Consider the following 18,121-nt stretch of genomic DNA (forward strand, 5'->3'; position numbering starts at 1 on the left):
ACAGCACACACCCGGGTATAGTAATGATGAAAGCAATAGCCAGATCCCACGTGTGGTAGTCCGGTATCGACTCTGACTTAGAGTCCTGTGTACGGCAATGCAGCGTGTGTGCTCAGTTGAGTAACGTGCCCAGAGAGGCACCACTAAGTTTGTGGTCCTGGCCCTCCAGACCATGGATCCATGTCGACTATGCGGGCCTGTTCCTGGTGGTGGTGGATGCTTTTTCAAAATGGATTGAACGTGAAATAATGTCGGGAAGCACCGTCACCGCCACCATTGAAAGCCTGAGGGCCATGTTTGCCACCCACGGCCTGCCTGACATACTGGTCCGTGACAACGGGCCATGTTTCACCAGTCCCGAATTTAAAGAATTCATGACCCGCAATGGAATCAAACATGTCACCTCGGCCCCGTTTAAACCAGCCTCCAATGGGCAGGCAGAGTGGGCAGCACAAACAATCAAACAGAGCCTCAAGAGTCACAGAAGACTCACTCCAAACCCGCTGTCCCAAGTACTGCTCAGCTACCGCACGAGATCCCACTCACTCACAGGGGTGCCCCTGGCTGAGCTACTCATGAAAAGGACACTTAAAACCAGACTCTCGCTGGTCCACTCCAACCTGCATGATCAGGTAGAGAGCAGGCGACAGCAACAAAATGTAAACGATGGTTACGCCACTGTCACGGGAAATTGGTCTGAATGACCCTGTGTATGTGCTAAACTATGGACATGGTCCCAAGTGGATCACGGGCGCGGTGATAGCTAAAGAAGGGAGTAGGGTGTTTGTAGTCAAACTCGACAATGGACAAAATTGCAGAAAGCACCTGGACCAAACGAGGCTGCGGTTCACAGACTGCCCTGAACAACCCATAGCAGACATCACCTTTTTCGAGCCCACAACACACACCCAAAGGATCAACGACACCATGCTGGACCAGGAAATTGAACCCATCACGCCCAACAGCCCAGCAAGGCCAGGCTCACCCAGCAGCCCTGCAGGGCCAACAACATGCCAGCCCAGTGAGGGCACAGCCAACACACCAGAACAGACATTTGTACTGTTGCACAGGAGGGCAGGAAAAAGAGTGGGAGAGCGATAGTGATAGGGGATTCAATTGCAAGGGGAATAGATCGGCGTTTCTGCGGCCGCAACCGAGACTCCAGGATGGTATGTTGCCTCCCTGGTGCAAGGTTCAAGGATGTCTCGGAGCGGGTGCAGGACATTCTAAAAAGGGAGGGTGATCAGCCAGTTGTCGTGGTGCACATTGGTACCAACGACATAGGTAAAAAAAAGGGATGAGGCCCTACGAAACGAATTTAAGGAGCGAGGAGCTAAATTAAAAAGTAGGACCTCAAAAGTAGTAATCTCGGGATTGCTACCAGTGCCACGTGCTAGTCAGAGTAGGAATCGCAGGATAGCGCAAATGAATACGTGGCTTGAGCAGTGGTGCAGCAGAGAGGGATTCAAATTCCTGGGGTATTGGAACTGGTTCTGGGGGAGGTGGGACCAGTACAAACCGGACGGTCTGCACCTGGGCAGGACCGGAACCAATGTCCGAGGGGGAGTGTTTGCTAGTGCTGTTGGGGAGGAGTTAAACTAATATGGCAGGGGGATGGGAACCAATGCAGGGAGACAGAGGGAAACAAAAAGGAGGCAAAAGCAAAAGACAGAAAGGAGATGAGGAAAAGTGGAGGGCAGAGAAACCCAAGGCAAAGAACAAAAAGGGCCATTGTACAGCAAAATTCTAAAAGGACAAAGGGCGTTAAAGAAACAAGCCTGAAGGCTTTGTGTCTTAATGCAAGGAGTATCCGCAATAAGTTGGATGAATTAACTGTGCAAATAGATGTTAACAAATATGATGTGATTGGGATTACGGAGACATGGCTCCAGGATGATCAGGGCTGGGAACTCAACATCCAGGGGTATTCAACATTCAGGAAAGATAGAATAAAAGGAAAAGGAGATGGGGTAGCATTGCTGGTCAAGGAGGAAATTAAGGCAATAGTTAGGAAGGACATTAGCTTGGATGATGTGGAACCTATATGGTAGAGCTGCAGAACACCAAAGGGCAAAAAACGTTAGTGGGAGTTGTGTACAGACCTCCAAACAGTAGTAGTGATGTTGGGAAGGGCATCAAACATGAAATTAGGGGTGCATGCAATAAAGGTGCAGCAGTTATAATGGGTGACTTTAATATGCACATAGATTGGGTTAACCAAACTGGAAGCAATACGGTGGAGGAGGATTTCCTGGAGTGCATAAGGGATGGTTTTTTAGACCAATTTGTCGAGGAACCAACTAGGGGGGAGGCCATCTTAGACTGGGTGTTGTGTAATGAGAGAGGATTAATTAGCAATCTTGTGCGAGGCCCCTTGGGGAAGAGTGACCATAATATGGTGGAATTCTGCATTAGGATGGAGAATGAAACAGTTAATTCAGAGACCATGGTCCAGAACTTAAAGAAGGGTAACTTTGAAGGTATGAGGCGTGAATTGGCTAGGATAGATTGGCGAATGATACTGAAGGGGTTGACTGTGGATGGGCAATGGCAGACATTTAGAGACCACATGGATGAACCAGAACAATTGTACATTCCTGTCTGGCGTAAAAATAAAAAAGGGAAGGTGGCTCAACCGTGGCTATCAAGGGAAATCAGGGATAGTATTAAAGCCAAGGAAGTGGCATACAAATTGGCCAGAAATAGCAGCGAACCCGGGGACTGGGAGAAATTTAGAACTCGGCAGCGGAGGACAAAGGGTTTGATTAGGGCAGGGAAAATAGAGTACGAGAAGAAGCTTGCAGGGAACATTAAGACGGATTGCAAAAGTTTCTATAGATATGTAAAGAGAAAAAGGTTAGTAAAGACAAACGTGGGTCCCCTGCAGTCAGAATCAGGGGAAGTCATAACTGGGAACAAAGAAATGGCGGACCAATTGAACAAGTACTTTGGTTCGGTATTCACTAAGGAGGACACAAACAACCTTCCGGATATAAAAGGAGTCGGAGGGTCGAGTAAGGAGGAGGAACTGAGGGAAATCCTTATTAGTCGGGAAATTGTGTTGGGGAAATTGATGGGATTGAAGGTCGATAAATCCCCAGGGCCTGATGGACTGCATCCCAGAGTACTTAAGGAGGTGGCCTTGGAAATAGTGGATGCATTGACAGTCATTTTCCAACATTCCATTGACTCTGGATCAGTTCCTATGGAGTGAGGGTAGCCAATGTAACCCCACTTTTTAAAAAAGGAGGGAGAGAGATAACAGGGAATTATAGACCGGTCAGCCTGACATCGGTAGTGGGTAAAATGATGGAATCAATTGTTAAGGATGTCATAGCAGTGTATTTGGAAAGAGGTGACATGATAGGTCCAAGTCAGCATGGATTTGTGAAAGGGAAATCATGCGTGACAAATCTTCTGGAATTTTTTGAGGATGTTTCCAGTAGAGTGGACAAGGGAGAACCAGTTGATGTGGTATATTTGGACTTTCAGAAGGCTTTCGACAAGGTCCCACACAAGAGATTAATGTGCAAAGTTAAAGCACATGGGATTGGGGGTAGTGTGCTGACATGGATTGAGAACTGGTTGTCAGACAGGAAGCAAAGAGTAGGAGTAAATGGGGACTTTTCAGAATGGCAGGCAGTGACTAGTGGGGTACCGCAAGGTTCTGTGCTGGGGCCCCAGCTGTTTACATTGTACATTAATGATTTAGACGAGGGGATTAAATGTAGTATCTCCAAATTTGCGGATGACACTAAGTTGGGTGGCAGTGTGAGCTGCGAGGAGGATGCTATGAGGCTGCAGAGCGACTTGGCTAGGTTAGGTGAGTGGGAAAATGCATGGCAGATGAAGTATAATGTGGATAAATGTGAGGTTATCCACTTTGGTGGTAAAAACAGAGAGACAGACTATTATCTGAATGGTGACAGATTAGGAAAAGGAGAGGTGCAAAGAGACCTGGGTGTCATGGTACATCAGTCATTGAAGGTTGGCATGCAGGTACAGCAGGCGGTTAAGAAAGCAAATGGCATGTTGGCTTCATAGCGAGGGGATTTGAGTACAGGGGCAGGGAGGTGTTGCTACAGTTGTACAGGGCCTTGGTGAGGCCACACCTGGAGTATTGTGTGCAGTTTTGGTCTCCTAACCTGAGGAAGGACATTCTTGCTATTGAGGGAGTGCAGCGAAGGTTCACCAGACTGATTCCCGGGATGTCGGGACTGACCTATCAAGAAAGACTGGATCAACTGGGGTTGTATTCACTGGAGTTCAGAAGAATGAGAGGGGACCTCATAGAAACGTTTAAAATTCTGACGGGGTTAGACAGGTTAGATGCAGCAAGAATGTTCCCAATGTTGGGGAAATCCAGAACCAGGGGACACAGTCTAAGGATAAGGGGTAAGCCATTTAGGACCGAGATGAGGAGGAATTTCTTCACCTAGAGAGTGGTGAACCTGTGGAATTCTCTACCACAAAAAGTTGTTGAGGCCAATTCACTAAATATATTCAAAAAGGAGTTAGATGAAGTCCTTACTACTCGGGGGATCAAGGGGTATGGTGAGAAAGCAGGAATGGGGTACTGAAGTTGCATGTTCAGCCATGAACTCATTGAATGGTGGTGCAGGCTAGAAGGGCCGAATGGCCTACTGCACCTATTTTCTATGTTTCTATGTACCGAGACAGTCCACCAGGGAAAGAAAGGCTCCCGACCGCCTCACCTTGTAAATAGTTTTCACTTTGACTTTGCGGGGGAGTGTTGTTGTGTATCTGTAAAGCATGCACTCCCATGTTCCGCCACCAGGGAGCGCATCCCCTGAAGTCCCAAGGGATCCCAGAATCCCTTGGGAGCACTGTATATAAGACGGCCCCTAAGGCCTGTTCCTCACTCGAGTGTCTTATTAAAGACTGAGGTCACTGTTACTTTAACCTCCCTGTGTGCAGCCTCATCTGTGTTAGGGACACAACAAAATGGTGGGACACTGAAGTGTAGAGGAACAAAGGGACCTGGGAGTGCATGTCCACCGATCCCTGAAGGTCGCAGCCCAGGTAGATAAAGTGGTTAAGAAGGCCTATGGAATGCTTGCTTTTATTAGTCGAGGCATATAATACAAGAGCAGGGGGGGGGGGGGGGTTATGCTTGAACTGTACAAATCACTAGGCGACAGCTGGAGTACTGCGTGCAGTTCTGGTCACCACATTACAGGAAAGATGTGATTGCACTGGAGAGGGCACAGAGGAGATTTACAAGGTTGTTGCCGGGAATGGAGAATCTTAGCTATGAGGACAGATTGGATAGACTGAATTTGTTTTCCTTGGAATGGAAGAGGCTGAGGGGAGACCTCATTGAGGTGTATAACATTTTGAGGGCCTAATTAGAGTGGATAGAAAGGACCTATTTCCCTTAGCAGAGGGATCAACAACCAGGGTGCATAAATTTAAAGTAATTGATAGAAGGCTTAGAGGGAACATGCCTTCACCCAGAGGGTTGTAGGGGTCTGGAACTCTGTCTGAAAGAATGGTAGAGGCAGAAACCCTCACCACATTTAAGAAGTACTTGGATGTGCATTTGAAGAGTCGTAACCAACAGGGCTACGGACTAAGAACTGGAAAGTGGGATCAGGCTGGATAGCCTCTTGTTGGCTTGCACGGACACCTTGGGCCGAAATGGCCTCCTTCTGTGCTGTAAATTTCTAGGTGTATCAGATATTCACTAATTTACACACTTAGGTCGAGCTACCAACCATTTTACTTGTTACTACAATAATGGATGGTTAACTCACACTAGCAAGTAGGGCAAGTACCTCGACTAATAAATGGCTTCGTACCTCATCGGCTGAAGTCAAGCAATCCTCGAAGGCGCTCATCTACTAAGCAAGGTCCTGTTTAGGTCAATATACGGGGAGAGCTGTTAGGCGAAAGAAGGCGGCTTTGAAGCTGAAGTCTTTTCAGAGCAACCAAGAGCTGCTACAAAGATGGGTTATAATGCAATGTGTCTTGTAGCCAGGAAGGTCCTTGGGGAGTTGATGCATGATCAGTTGTGCTTATCCATAAGAGTGAACAATTACTGAACTATTTTCTGTTAGTTAAAGTCTGTTGTTAACCATAGTCAAAATGATTCCTCCAGTCTACTGCCAATGGCTGATGGGCATGGTAGCCATCAACAGTCCCATAAGAGCATCCTTGGGGTTCACAGAGTACATCACACTGCGCTGGTGTCTGACCCAACAGGCCATTGCAAGCATCCCATCTGCATGGTGGTAGGAAAGGCTGATGGTGTGTGCTGCACAGATTGGAGACCTTAAAGAACAGTTCAATGAGAGGAAGTGAACTCTATGGTAATGTTATTGGAGAACAATACCAGGAGCTGCCGACAAGGTGCCACATAAAAGGTTACTGCACAAGATAAAAGTTCACGGGGTTGGGGGTAATATATTAGCATGGATAAGTGATTGTTTTCTGTTCGTTAGCCAGAGAGTCGGGATAAATGGTTCATTCTCTGGTTGGCAATCAGTAACTAGTGGGATGCCGCAGGGATCAGTGCTGGGACCTCAACTATTTACAATCTATATTAACGACTTGGAAGAAGGGACCGAGTGTAATGTAGTCAAGTTTGCTGACGATACAAAGATGGGAGGAAAAGCAATGTGTGAGGAGGACACACAAAATCTGCAAAAGGACATAGACAGGCTAAGTGAGTGGGCAAAAATTTGGCAGATGGAGTATAATGTTGGAAAGTGTGAGGTTATGTGCTTTGGCAGAAAAAGTAAAAGAGCAAGTTATTATTTAAATGGAGAAAAATTGCAAAGTGCTGCAGTACAGCGGGACCTGGGGGTACTTGTGCATGAAACACAAAAGGATAGTATGCAGGTACAGCAAGTGATCAAGAAGGTCAATGGAATCTTGGCCTTTATTGTAAGGGGATGGAGTATAAAAGCAGGGAAGTTCTTGTTACAGTGTTGGTGAGGCCACACCTAGAATACTGCGTGCAGTTTTGGTTTCCATATTTACGAAAGGATATACTTGCTTTGGAGGCAGTTCAGAAGAAGGTTCACTAGGTTGATTCCAGAGATGAGGAAAGGTTTAGTAGGTTGGGCCTCTACTCATTGGAATTCAGAAGAATGAGAGGTGATCTTATTGAAACGTATAAGATTATAAGGCGGCTTGACGAGGTGGATGCAGAGAGGATGTTCCCACTGATAGTGGAGACTAGAACTAGAGGGCATGATCTTAGAATAAGGGGCTGCCCATTTAAAACTGAGACGAGGAGGAATTTCTTCTCTGAGGGTTGTAAATCTGTGGAATTCGCTGCCTCAGAGAGCTGTGGAAGCTGGGACATTGAATATATTTAAGACAGAAATAGATGGTTTCTTAACCGATAATGAGTTATGGGAAGCGGGCAGGGAAGTGGAGCTGAGTCCATGATCGGATCAGCTATGATCGTATTAAATGGCGGAGCAGGCTCGAGGGGCCATATGGCCGACTCCTGCTCCTATTTCTTTTCTTATGACATGACTTGTAGTTTGCCCTCTGAGGCTATGTACAATTGACTTGAGGCGTAGAAACCCTGAGTGTTGCAGATACAGTTGTGGTTTCTACTTGCAAGAAGGGGGAGCCGACTAAGCCTGTAAACATCCACCGAAGCTTACAGATAGCAGAGTTTTTTGGGTTGTCACGGTACATATATCAGAAAGGAAGGGGCAGAATTTTGATCGCGAGTGTGGAGGACTGGTTGCGGCTATGAGATTTCAGAGTTTTATAAGGCTCGGGGAAACCCCACTGATTTTTGTAAGGCTTTCTATCTTGGATCCCGTGAGGCAGATGTGAAGTAGCTGGAAACTATGGGTATTTGCAACAAACTTTGGATCGTACCCAGCATTTTCCTCCATGGCCAAGATCTTTGCCGAGGTAGACAAGGCTCATTGATTCTAACTGGTAAAAGAGAGGTCAACACTTACCAGATTAGAGAGTCTGTAAAGACTCTGAACCCATGACTTAAGTTATCCACTGAGTCAGAAGGTTGTGGGTTCATGTCCCACTCCAGAGACTCGAGAACATAATCCAAGCTGATATTTCAGTGCCGTACTGAGGGAGTGCCACACTATTGGAGGGGCAGTACTGAGGAAGCGCCGCATCGTGGGAGGGGCAGTACTGAGGGAGCGCCGCACTGTCGGAGATGCCGCCTTTCAGAAGAGAAGTTAAACCGAGGCCCCGTCTGCCCTCACAGGTAGTTGTAAAATATCCCACAGCACTATTCGGAGAAGAGCATGGGAGTTCTCCCTGGTGTCCTGGCCAATATTTATTTCTCAACCAACATCACTAAAACAGATTATCTGGTCATCTGGGACCTTGCTGTGTGCAAACTGGCTGCTGTGTTTCCCTACATTACAACGCACTTCAAAAGTACTTAATTGGCTGTAAAGCATTTTGGGACTTCCTGAGGTTGTGAAAGGTGCTGTAGAAATGCAATTCTTTAAAGAGTTGAAACGTTCCAGATCCAGAACTTCATTTTAAAGGGTGGGAGATGCCTATGCATGAATTATTTTATCGTGGGGTGGCTGTTGCACACAGCTATCACATGGGCAGGACAGAGCAAGGTCTTGGGCCAATGGCAAGGGCATCCAAGACGATTGGAAACTAGACTTCACTATATATATGCCTAGTGTACACACATGCACATACTCCTACTGTCCTCCTCCCAACACCTTGTTCTCTCAGAGAGACAAGTACAAGGCCTCATGGCAACACCCTCGCTCCAAGCACTAGCATCTACTAGACTACATCATCGTCTGAGCAAAGGACCGCAAAGACGTCTGCATCACGTGCGACATAATAGGAGCTGACGACTGCTGGACTGACCACTGCCTAATCCGCTCTGTCATTTCCATCAATGTAGCCCCAAAACAGCGGAGGCAACAGGAACAATGCCACAGGAACATCAACGCTGGGGCACTCAAAGACCCTGCTAAGAAACTCCTATTCAGCCAGCACCTCACAACCAACCTGACGACTCCCAGAGACGCAGAGTGTCCACGGTGCCTGGTTTGTCCTCAAGGCCTCCATAATTATCACCTGTGAAGAGACACCCGGTCACTCTGAGGAAACATCAAGATTGGTTCGACGAGAACGACCAAGAGATCCAGATCCTAATAAACCGCAAATGCAAGGCATTCTTGAACTGGAAACAGCAACACAACTCGAGAGCAAGAAAGCAGCTCTATAGAATTCTGAAGGGTGACGTCCAACATAAAACTTGCGATCTAAAGAACAGATGGTGGAGAAAGCGCAGGAGATCCAGCAGTTGGCCGACAGTCATGACGTGCGAGGATTCTTTAGCGCAGTCAAAACCACCTACGGCCCAAGGTCCTACCCCACTGAGGGCCAAGAATGGAGAGGTGCTCATCAAGGACGGAGAGGCAGTCAGAGCCCACTGGAAGGAGCACTTCGAAAATCTCCTTAACTGAGACTTTGTCTTCGACGTGAATATCCTCGACTCCATCCCGCAGCATGCTACCCACCATCATGTCAGCACAACCCCAGCCCAGCACGAGGTTGAAAAAGCCATTCGACAACTGAAGAACAACAAGGCCTCAGGAACAAATAGAATCCCCGCTGAAGCACTAGTCTGGCAGAGAAGCATAATTGGTGCAAATCTATGAACTCATCTCTCTCATCTGGAAGGAGGAGAGCATGCCAGGGGACCTCAGACACCGTAATCATGACTATCTTCAAGAAAGGCAACAAGTCCGTTTGTGGTAATTACAGTTTCCCTGCTGTCTGCCACAGGGAAAGTCATCGCAAGAATCGTCCTCAATCACCTTCTCCCAGTGGCTGAAGAGCTACTTCCAGAGTCACGATGCGGATTTCGCCCACTAAGGGGCACAATAGACATCTTCACCATGCGACAAATCCAAGAGAAATGCAGGGAAATGGCCTTTTTGACCTTACAAAGGCCTTCAGCTCTGTCAAACATGAGGGATTATGGAGCATTCTTCTCAGATTCGGCTGCCCTGAAAAGTTTGTCACCTTCCTCTGCCTGATTTATGATGATATGCAAGCCGTGATCCTGACCAACGGATCCACCACAGACCCAATTCACGTCCGGACAGGGGTCAAGCAAACTGTGTCATCGCACCAACATTCTTCTCGATCTTCCTTGCTGCAATGCTCCATCTCGTTCTCAGTATGCTCCCCGCTGGAGTGGAGCTAATCTACAAACCAAATGGGAAATTGTTCAACTCCGTCTCCTCCCGTCCAGATCCAAGATCATCCCATCCTCTGCCATTCAATTACAGTACACAAGCTATAGAGTTTGCGCACACTCTGATGTCAAACTCCAAACTATCGGCAACACCTTCACTGAAGCATATGAGAGAACATAAGAAATGGGAGCAGGAGCTGGCCATTCGGCCCCTCGAGCCTGTTCCACCATTCAATACGATCATGGCTGATCTGATCATGGACTCGGCTCCACTTCCCCGCCCGCTCCCCATAACCCTTTATTCCCTTATCGCTCAAAAATCTGTCTATCTCCGCCTCAAATATATTCAATGACCCAGCCTCCACAGCTCTCTGGGGTAGAGAATTCCACAGATTTACAACCCTCAGAGAAGAAATTCCTCCTCATCTCAATTTTAAATGGGTGGCCCTTATTCTAAGACTGTCCCCTAGTTTTAGTTTCCCCCATGAGTGGAAATATCCTATCTGCATCCACCTTATCGAGCCCCCTTATTATCTTATATGTTTCGATAAGATCACCCCTCATTCTTCTGAACTCCAGTGAGTAGAGGCCCAACCTGCTCAACCTATCTTCATAAGTCAACCCCCTCATCTCTGAAATCAACCTAGTGAACCTTCTCTGAACAGCATCTGTAGGCATACAAAGGAGGCTTCTCTCCCTCAAGGTGGACTAACTGATAAGAGTTAATCGATACCTCGCCCAGCTTCCCACTGTATAATGACCACAGAAGTAAACAAACGAAACCTCAGGTTTACCTGTTTTATTACGAGCAATGCACGGGAAGATTCAGTAGTGGAACCTCTGAAATACAAGTACAATTTATACAGGTTTTGGAGAGGAGCTATCCTCCTCCCAGAATCATCAATAGGTCTATTGCCATCAGCGAAGTTACATTGATTTGTCGACTCTTATCAGACTGGCTCTGAGTGGTACATGCAATTGTCCATCACTCATCATTGTGTTGCTCCATTTTGCCCTCTACCCCAGTCTATCCGACGCCTAGGGTGGTTTGTACTGGCTTCTCTATCTCTGCCTCAGAGACTTCTAAACAAAACTGCTTACTTCGGCTGTTTAAGTGTTACTAAGGTTAAGCTATAGTTTAATGCGTATAAGCAAGTGTTGCATACATAGGCAATTATACAGATCCTCCTAATACTGATAAGTTCACTACCTTCAGCATAATTCTGAGCACCTATTTGCAACTCTTGCAATTTATCCCTGAGAGCATCCAATACAAGAATATCCTTCCTTAAATAGGGAGACCAAAACTGTACGCAGTAATCTAGGTGTGGCCTCGCCAATATCCTGCTTTTATACTCCATCTCCCTTGCAATAAAGGCCAACATTTCCATTTGAGAGTATGGGCCTTACACTAAACATCTGTAAGTCAAAGGTCCTCTACCAACCTACCCCTGCCATACAGTACTGCCCACTGATTATCAGAATAACATGAGGTCCATTTGCAACTCCTCCAGATAATGAAGCAGTCCATGCCCAATAGCTTGGGCTGATCAGTGGCAAGTAACATTCACGCCACAAAAGTGCCTCCAATTTATCTCCAATTTATCTCCAATAAATGAGAATCTAACCACTGCCCCTTAACATTCAACGGCATTACCATTGCCAAATCTCCCATTGTCAACAGCCTGGGCATCACCATTGACTAGAAACTTAACTGGACCAACGACATGAATACTGTCACTATAAGAACAAGTCAGAGGGTGGGTATTCTGTGGTGACTGTCTCACCTCTTGACTTCTCAAAGTCATTCCACCATCTGCAAGGCACAAGTCAGGAATGTGAAGGAATCCTCTCCAATTGTCTGGATGAGTGTAGCTCCAACAGTACAAGAAGCTCGGCACCATCCAGGACAAAGCAGCCCGCTTGATCGGCACCCCATCCACCACCTTAAACATTCACTGCCTGCACTATACTGTACTATGACTGCAGTGTGTACCTTCTACAAGATGCATTGCAGCAAATCACCACGGCTTCTTCGGCAGATGGAGTATAATGTTGGAAAGAGTAAGGTCATGCACTTTGGCTCAAAAGAGCAAGTTGTTATTTAAATAGTGAAAGATTGCAAAGTGCCACAGTACAGCGGGACCTGGGGGTACTTGTACATGAAACACAAAAGGTTAGTAGGCAGGTACAGCAAGTGATCAGGAAGGTCAATGGTATCTTGGCCTTTATTGCAAAGGGGATGGAGTATAAAAGCAGGGAAGTCTTGCTACAGCTATATAAGATATTGGTGAGGACACACCTGGAATACTGCGTGCCGTTTTGGTTTCCATATTTACGAAAGGATACACTTGCTTTGGAGGTAATTCAGAGAAGGTTCACTAGTTTGATTCCGGGGATGAGGGGATTGACCTATGAGGAAACGTTGAGTAGGTTGGGCCTCTACTTAATGAGAAGTGATCTTACCGAAACGTATAAGATTATGAGGGGGCTTGACAAGGTGGATGCAGAGTGGATGTTTCCACTGATTAGGGAGACTAGAACTAGAGGGCACGATCTTAGAATAAGGGGCCGCCCATTTAAAACTGAGATGAGATGAGAAATTTCTTCTCTGAGGGTTGTAAATCTGTGGAATTCGCTGCCTCAGAGAGCTGTGGAAGCTGGGACATTGAATAAATTTAAGACAGAAATAGACGACAAGGGGTTATGGCGAGCGGGTGGGGAAGTGGAGCTGAGTCCATGATCGGATCAGTCATGATCTTATTAAATGGCGGAGCAGGCTCGAGGGGCCGTATGGCCGACTCCTGCTCCTATTTCTTATTTTCTTATCTCCCAAACCACGACCTCTACTGCCTAGAAGGACAAGGGCATCAGGCGCATGGGAACATTATCACCTGCAAGTTGCCCTCCAAGTTACACACCATCTTGACTTGGAAATACATTGCTTTTCCTTCATTCTCACTGGGTCTAAATCCTGCAACTCCCTCCATATCATCATCATATGCGGTCCCTCGAACGAGGATAGAAACATAGAAACATAGAAAATAGGTGCAGGAGTAGGCCATTCGGCCCTTCTAGCCTGCACCGCCATTCAATGAGTTCATGGCTGAACATTCAACTTCAGTACCCCATTCCTGCTTTCTCGCCATACCCCTTGATCCCCCTAGCAGTAAGGACCTCATCTAACTCCTTTTTGAATATATTTAGTGAATTGGCCTCAACAACTTTCTGTGGTAGAGAATTCCACAGGTTCACCACTCTCTGGGTGAAGAAGTTCCTCCGCATCTCGGTCCTAAATGGCTTACCCCTTATCCTTAGACTGTGACCCCTGGTTCTGGACTTCCCCAACATTGGGAACATTCTTCCTGCATCTAACCTGTCTAACCCCGTCAGAATTTTATATGTTTCTATGAGGTCCCCTCTCATTCTTCTGAACTCCAGTGAATACAAGCCCAGTTGATCCAGTCTTTCTTGATAGGTCAGTCCCGCCATCCCGGGAATCAGTCTGGTGAACCTTCGCTGCACTCCCTCAATAGCAAGAATGTCCTTCCTCAGGTTAGGAGACCAAAACTGTACACAATACTCCAGGTGTGGCCTCACCAATGCCCTGTACAACTGTAGCAACACCTCCCTGCCCCTGTACTCAAATCCCCTTGCTATGAAGGCCAACATGCCATTTGCTTTCTTAACCGCCTGCTGCACCTGCATGCCAACCTTCAATGACTGATGTACCATGACACCCAGGTCTCTTTGCACCTCCCCTTTTCCTAATCTGTCACCATTCAGATAATAGTCTGTCTCTCTGTTTTTACCACCAAAGTGGATAACCTCACATTTATCCACATTATACTTCATCTGCCATGCATTTGCCCACTCACCTAACCTATCCAAGTCGCTCTGCAGCCTCACAGCATCCTCCTCGCAGCTCACACTGCCACCCAACTTAGTGTCATCCGCAAATTTGGAGATACTACATTTAATCCCCTCATCTAAATCATTAATGTACAGTGTAAACAGCTGGGGCCCCAGCACAGAACCTTGCGGTACCCCACTAGTCACTGCCTGCCATTCTGAAAAGTACCCATTTACTCCTACTCTTTGCTTCCTGTCTGACAACCAGTTCTCAATCCATGTCAGTACACTACCCCCAATCCCATGTGCTCTAACTTTGCACATCAATCTCTTGTGTGGGACCTTGTCGAACGCCTTCTGAAAGTCCAAATATACCACATCAACTGGTTCTCCCTTATCCACTCTACTGGAAACATCCTCAAAAAATTCCAGAAGATTTGTCAAGCATGATTTCCCTTTCACAAATCCATGCTGACTTGGACCTATCATGTCACCTCTTTCCAAATGCACTGCTATGACATCCTTAATAATTGATTCCATCATTTTACCCACTACCGATGTCAGGCTGACCGGTCTATAATTCCCTGTTTTCTCTCTCCCTCCTTTTTTAAAAAGTGGGGTTACATTGGCTACCCTCCACTCCATAGGAACTGATCCAGAGTCAATGGAATGTTGGAAAATGACTGTCAACGCATCCACTATTTCCAAGGCCACCTCCTTAAGTACTCTGGGATGACTTGCTTCCACACTAAAAGGGATGAGTTCATAGATGTTTCAATGAAGGACCCAATATTCCAGTCCTGAACTCCAGGAGTGGAAGATGCCTTTGCGTGGATTTTTTAACGTGGTGACCGTTGCACATCAGCCACCACATGGGTTTGACAGAGCTACACCTTTATCCAGTGGCAAGAGTTAACCAGTACGACTGGAGACCTGCTCTGCTGCACGGACCTAGTGCGCGCACACATCGCAGTGCGGGCTGGCCCGTGCTGCCCCTGGGCCCTCGCCTCTTCTGAGCCCCGTACTCTCATTCGCCGCACCTCAGCTACGACCTTCCCGCTCCCCGCCAATGTTCCAGCCCCCACTCCACCCGGCGACCTGGGCCTTGATGACGTCACCCAGTCGCCCACCTCAAAGTCGGTGCACACTTGAGACGACTCACTCTGGAAGCTGTAGTGGCATGCTCCAGCTGTTATACTCCCAACCTGCGGTGGTATCCTCTAGCAGGTCGGAGTGGCCCATGATGTTACAGGGGCCCGGCGCTCCAGCCTTATACTCCCAACCTGCGGTGGTATCGTCTCGCAAGTCGGGGTGGCCCACATTTCCTACATTGCAACAGTAACTACACTCCAAAAATTACCTCGTTGGCTGCAAAGCGCCCCGGGACATCCCGAGGTCATGAAAGGCACCACAGAATGCGAGGTCATTCTTTCTTTATGAACAGTCTGAATGAGGAACGCAAGCTATTGCTTTATGCCGATCCTTCACTCGTTCCCATGAAAAGTCAAGCCCATGAAAAGGTTACCCTGTCTTTCTCCTTCAGACCCACCCACTGAGCTTTTCTAACATTTTCTGTTACCATTAATTTCTAGTATTAGTGATTCCTCCGTCTCTAACACACACCATGCCCATTCTGCCGTGGATAGGGGGATTGCTATAATTTACATTATAGGAGTGAGAGGCGGAGAGGTTTAGGGAAAGAATTCCAGAGCTTAGGAGCCTAGACAGCTGAAAGCACAGCCGCCAATGGTGGAGTGATTAAAATCAACCATCAGCAGATATTTTGGAGGGGTGTGAGGCTGGAGGAGATTACAGAGATAGGGAGGGGTGAGGCCATGGAGGGATTTGAAGACGAGAATGAGAATTTAAAAAACCGAGGCTGTGCCAGACTATGAGCCGATGTAGATCAGCGAGCACAGAGGATGATGGGTGAGCGGGACTTGGAATGGGTTAAGACATGGGCAGCAGTCTTGGACAACCTCCAAATCAAACCATGCATCCTGATAGTATGGAATGTGAAGTTTTCTTATGGGAAAGACCAGAGGCACTGCATCGTGTACGCTTTACTTCATTGTTCACATATTTATCTCATAGGCAGCCGTAAGGAAATCTATCAAGATTGGCTTGCTCATGTATGGCAATATGGACTCATGCAAGATCACCAGCACCATCTTGTACAGATTAGTTGGCGGCTTGTAGCAGTGTGAGAGCACCTTCACCACAAATGTAGAAATGATGATGAACACTGGTTCGGCCTCAACTGGAGTATTGTGTCCAATTCTGAGCACCGCCTTTTAGCAAGAATGTGAAGGCCTTAGAGAAGGTGCAGAAAAGATTTACGAGAATGATTCCAGGAATGAGGGACTTCAGTTACATTGATAGACTGGAGAAACTTGGAGCAGAGAAGATTGGGAGGAGATTTGATCGAGGTGTTCAAAATCATGAGGGTTCTGGACAGAGTAGAGAGAGAGAAACTGTTCCCGTAGGCAAAAGGGGCAAGAACCAGAGGACACAGATTTAAGGTGATTGGCAAAAAAAACCAAAGGTGGTATAGAGATTTAGAGCACAGAAGGAGGCCATTCGGCCCATCGTGTCCATGCCAGCCGACTAAGAGCTATCCAGCCTAATCCCACTATCCAGCTCTAGGTCCGTAGGTTACAGCACTTCAGGTGCATATCCAAGCACTTTTTAAATATGGTGAAGGTTTCTGCCTCAACCACCTTTTCAAGCAGTGAGTTCTAGACCCCCACCACCCTCTGGGTGAAAAGATTTCCCCTCAAGTCCCCTCTAAACCTCCTTTCCAATTACTTTAAATCTATGCTAAGGGAAATAGTTCCTTCCTCTGTTCCAAAGAAAACAACCCAGCCTATCCAAATCTTTCCTCATAGCTAAAATTCTCCAGTCCAGGCAGCATCCTTGTAAATCTCCTCTGTACCCTCTCGAGTGCAATCACATCTTTCCTGTAATGTGGTGACCAGAACTGCACGCAGTACTCTAGCTGTGGCCTAACTCGTGTTTTGTGCAGTTCAAGCTCTAATGTTCTGTGCCTCAGCTAATAAAGGCAAGTATCCCGTATACCTTCTTAAGCACCTTATCTGCCTGTTCTGCTACCTTCGTGGATGTGTGGATCTCCCTATGTTTCTCTACACTTCTCAGTATCCTACTGTTTGTTGTGTATTCCTGGTGGTTGTGAAACCACCAGCCGTTGGTCGGGGCCATAAAAGGAGCGGAGGTGTGGCGGCCCAGGAGCAGCATGGAGGCGTGCCGCTTCAGGGAGCCGGCGCGAGCTGGGGCAGGAGGGCGACAACTTGGAGAAGTGCGACTGGATTGGATGTCACCAAAAACGAGGTCACTGATTGGAGCATTGGCAGGTACAGCAGGAGAGGCGAGGTCGGGGTAAAGGAGCAGCGAGATCACAGTGACCTGATCGGGGCCCAGAAGAGGCGAGGACCCAGGGGCAGCACGGGCCAGCCCAAACTGCGATATGTGTGCACAATAGGTCTGTGCAGCAGAGCTGGTCTCCAGTTGTCTTGGTTAATCCTTGCCACTGGAACAAGACCTAGCTCTGTCAAACCTGTTTGGTGGCTGGTGTGCAACGGCCACCACACGTTAAAAAAATCCATGCACAGGCATCTTCCACCCTTCAACATGTAGTTCGGGACCTGGAATGTCAAGTCATTCATTGAAACACCTGTGAACTCCTTTTTTGGTGTGGAAGCAAGTAATCCTCGATACAAGGGACCGCCTAAGAAGTAAGATTCCCTTGCCTTGTTAGCCCTCTCCAAATGCATTACCTGATACTTCTCCGGATTGTCCAAACCATCGTTGACACCTTCGCTGAAGTGTAAGAGAGTCTGGGTCTCTCATTAATCATCAGTAAGACAAAGGTCCTCTACCAACCTGCTCCCACCACACTCTACTCCTCCCGGGTTATCAAGATCCACGATGAGACCTTGGACAATGTGGACAACTTCCCATACCTTAGAAGCCCACCATCATCAAGGGCAGACATCGATGACTAAGTCGAACACCACTTTCAGTATGCCAGTGCAGCCTTTGGCCACCTAAAGAGAC

This window comes from Pristiophorus japonicus, chromosome 9 (genome assembly GCF_044704955.1).
Source record: "Pristiophorus japonicus isolate sPriJap1 chromosome 9, sPriJap1.hap1, whole genome shotgun sequence".
Lineage (NCBI taxonomy): Eukaryota > Metazoa > Chordata > Chondrichthyes > Pristiophoridae > Pristiophorus > Pristiophorus japonicus.